We start from the raw sequence: 3,984 nt of genomic DNA on the forward strand, positions 1-3,984 counted from the left end.
TGTAGCCTCTGCCTCCTGGACTCAAGCCATCCTCCCACCTCAGCCCCCCAGGTAGCTGGGACTACAGGTGTGCACTACCACGCCCGGCTATTTTTTTTTTTTTTTTTTTTGTATTTTTTTGGAGAGAGAGGGGTTTTGTTGTTGTTGTTGTTGTTTTTGTTGTTGTTGTTGTGTTGTGTTGTGTTCTGTTTGTTTTCCTTTTGTGTGTGTGTGTGTGTGTTTTCCTTTCTAGGTAAAGCGGGAAGCGGCGTGCATTCTTTGGTGTGTTCTGATAGCCATGTGTCACTACGCACTTCTTTGTGTCTTTACGTCTCCTCCTGTTGCACTCTAAAGCATTTTTATAGTATGCGGTTTTGCCTAATGAAGCATTTTCATAGCAAAAAAACAAAGCGCAGAGACTCGGGCTGCGGGAGCTTGGGCCAATCAGAGGGACAGCCCGAGAATGGCATGGTGATGGAATGCAGCTGAGAGGTCTGACAAGATGTACCAGGTCCCACTGCCACTGGACCGGGATGGGACCCTGGTACGGCTTCACCTTGGTTGCCCTGGTCACGATCTGCTGTCCACTTGTCGCCGCTTTCCTCTTCTGCATCCTCTTGTCCCTGATCTTCCACTTCAAGGAGACAATGGCCACTCACTGTGGGGTGCCCTCAGTGAGCTCGGCCATCAGCGGGGAAGTGCCCCCGCACTACGTGTGGCGTTTCTGCATCGGCCTGCACTCAGCGCCTCACTTCTTGGTGGCCTTTGCCTATAGGAACCACTACCTCAGCTGCACCTCCCCATGTTCCTGCTACCGCCCACTCTGCCCCACCAACTTCGGACTCAATGTCTTGGAGAACCTTGCGTTGCTAGTGCTCACTTACATCTCCTCCTCTGAGGACTTCACTTTCTTATTTATTTTATTTATTTTTTTATTTTTGAGACAGAGTTTTGCTCTTGTTACCCAGACTGGAGTGCAATGGCACGATCTCGGCTCACCGCAACCTCCGCCTCCCGCGTTCAGGCAATTCTCCTGCCTCAGCCTCCCGAGTAGCTGGGATTACAGGCACGCGCCACCTTGCCCAGCTAATTTTTTGTATTTTTAGTAGAGACGGGGTTTCACCATGCTGACCAGGATGGTCTCGGAGGACTTCGCTTTCGTTGTGTTCATCGCCTCATCCCTCGAGCACATGCTTGTCACCTGCATTCTCTGGCAGCTGACAGAGAAGCACACAGTAAGTCAGGAGGATCGCAAGTCCTACAGCTGGAAACAGCGGCTCTTCATCATCAACTTCATCTCCTTCTTCTCGGCGCTGGCTGTCTACTTCCGGCACAACGTGTATTGTGAGGCTGGAGTGTACACCGTTTTTGCCATCCTGGAATACACTGTTGTCCTAACTGACATGGTGTTCAACATGACGGCCTGGTGGGACTTCAGGGACAAGGAGCGGCTTATAACGTCTCAGCCTGAGAAAAAGCGATTCTGAACCCTTCAGTCCTGCTTGGGAGGCAGCCCACTGCCCAGAAACAAGAAACAAGATGCCATTCTGGCCTTCCCCACCCCACATCCTCTCTTCGCCTTACTGAAGATGGGGGAAGGGTAAGAAGGGCATAGACAAGCCTCACCCCAGTGCGGCTGGCTTCTCCTCTCCACCCTTCATATGGGCGGAGCGGTCCTCAAACAACATCACCCTTACCTGAGAGGCCCCAAGAAGCTGAGCTGGCAGAGCACTCCAACACATTGGTGCTTAAATAACGTCCTGAGGTTTATGACCACCATCCAGTTTCTGACCTTTACATAGCCACCTTTCACGAAGGTCAGGAGCCCTGGAGCAGTGGCTGCTCCCTGACAACCACAGCCGTAGCTCTCCACAGGGTCATTCACATGACTAATGTATTTTTTTTTTTTTTCTGAGACAGAGTCTTGTTCTGTCATCCAGGCTAGAGTGCAGTGGCCCGATCTCAGCTCACTGCAAACCCCACCTCCCAGGTTCAAGCAATTCTCCTGCCTCAGCCTCCCAAGTAGCTGTGATTACAGGCACCTGCCACCGCACCAGGCTAGTTTTTGTATTATTAGTAGAGACAGGGTTTCGCCATGTTGGCCACGCTGGTCTCAAACTCCTGACCTCATGATCCACCCACCTCAGCCTCCCAAAGTGCTGGGATTACAGGCGTGAGCCACGACACCTGGCCTAGACAGGGTTTTGCCATGTTGTCCAGGCTGGTCTTGAACTCCTGGGCTTAAGCAATCCCTCCCACCTCAGCCTCCCAAAGTTCTGCAATTACAGATGTAAGTCACTGCACCCGGCCTTTTTAAATTTTTTTTAACCATTGGGAGTAAACTGCAGACATCATGTTCCTTTTCCCCTAAATTCTTCAGTGTGCATTTCCTAGGAACGAAGACAGTCTCTTACATAATCACAGCTCAATTATTAAAATCAGAAAATGTATTGATGATGTAACGATATCATCTGAAATATAATCAGTATTCAAATTTTGCCAATTATCCCAGTAATATTCTTTATGGCATTTTTCCCTCTTCCTTGATCTAGAATCCAATTCAGGATCACAGATTGCAATTAACTGGCATCTCTTTCTCTCTCTTTTTTTTTTTCTTTTAGAGGCAGGGTCTTGCTCCCAGGCTGAAGTGCAGTGGTGTAATTCCAGCTCACTGCAGCTTCAAACTCCTGGGCTCAAGCAATCCTCCTGCCTCAGCCTCCCAAGTAGCTGGGACTATAAGTGTACACCACTATGCCCATCTATTTTTATTTTTATTTGTAGAGACATGGTCTCAGTATGTTGCCCAGGCTGGTCTGAAGGTCCTGGGCTCAACAGATCCTCCCACCTCAGGGAACATCTCTTTAGCCTCGTTTAATCTAGACCAGCTCCTTAGGCTTTCTTTGTCTTCCGTGACATTATATTTTTCTTTCTTTTTTTTCCAGACAGAGTCTTGCTCTGTCGCCCAGGCTATAGTGCAATGGTATAATCTCAGCTCACTGCAGGCTCTGCCTCCCAGGTTCAAGTGATTCTCCTTCCTCAGCCTCCTGTTTAGTTGGAATTACAGGCACACACCACCATGCCCAGCTAATTTTTGTATTTTTAGTAATACGGGGTTTCACCATGTTGGCCAGGCTGGTCTCGAACTCCTGACCTCAGGTGATCCACCCGCCTCTGCCTCCTAAAGTACTGGATTACAGGCATGAGCCACTGCACCCGGCCAACGTTAATATTTGTCATAGTACAAACCAGTTCTTTTGTAGAATGTCTTCCAATTTAATATTGAGATTTCCCCACAGTCAGATTCAGGTTATACATTTTAGGCCAAAATACTACATAGGTGGCAATTCCATTTTAAATTTGGTTTCTATGTGTGATGAAAACAATATTTAATATATTTTTCCCTCTGACTACATATAAGTCAGATGTAATATAATCTAAGGACTCTATCAGATGAAGAATTATTTTTGAACGAGGGAGAAGTTCAGTGTGCTACTGATATTTGAAGCCAATATTATTTCTCTGTGGTATACTTATTGTAATATAAAAGAATAGTATACTTTAACAAGAGCATACTGTAATTACTGTCATGCAGAAATTACAAGAAGATTTTGGCTCAACATGAAAACTTTCTAACTTTTAGACCCACATAAAGATGGCTTCAATTTTATGAACAACTTAACTCTGAACAATTCTATCGGGGAAGGCAGAGACATCATTTGGGCATTAGACAAGGACTGAACTAAATGACTTCTAAGGTACTTCGTAATTCTGGTCTGGGTTCGAGAAAGCATGAAGTCTGGGCTCACTGCAGCTTTCTCAGTGCTGGCAAGGATCTCACTCTTTGAATGAACAGGAAATTTTGTACATTAAGAGTCTACAGCCGGACGCAGTGGCTCAGGCCTGTAATCCCAGCACTTTGGGAGGCCGAGGCAGGTGGATCACGAGGTCAAGGGATTGAGACCATCCTGGTCAACATGGTGAAACCCCATCTCTACTAAAAATACA

At 47.0% G+C, this 3,984-nt stretch overlaps 1 pseudogene; it reads left to right on the forward strand.

The window, feature by feature from the left end:
• The first annotated feature begins 432 nt into the window (after nt 1-432).
• LOC100409005 (acyltransferase PGAP2-like) lies at nt 433-1,466 on the forward strand (annotated as a pseudogene).
• Nucleotides 1,467-3,984: the final 2,518 nt, after the last annotated feature.

Source organism: Callithrix jacchus, chromosome X (assembly GCF_049354715.1).
Source record: "Callithrix jacchus isolate 240 chromosome X, calJac240_pri, whole genome shotgun sequence".
In the NCBI taxonomy this organism is placed as follows: domain Eukaryota; kingdom Metazoa; phylum Chordata; class Mammalia; order Primates; family Cebidae; genus Callithrix; species Callithrix jacchus.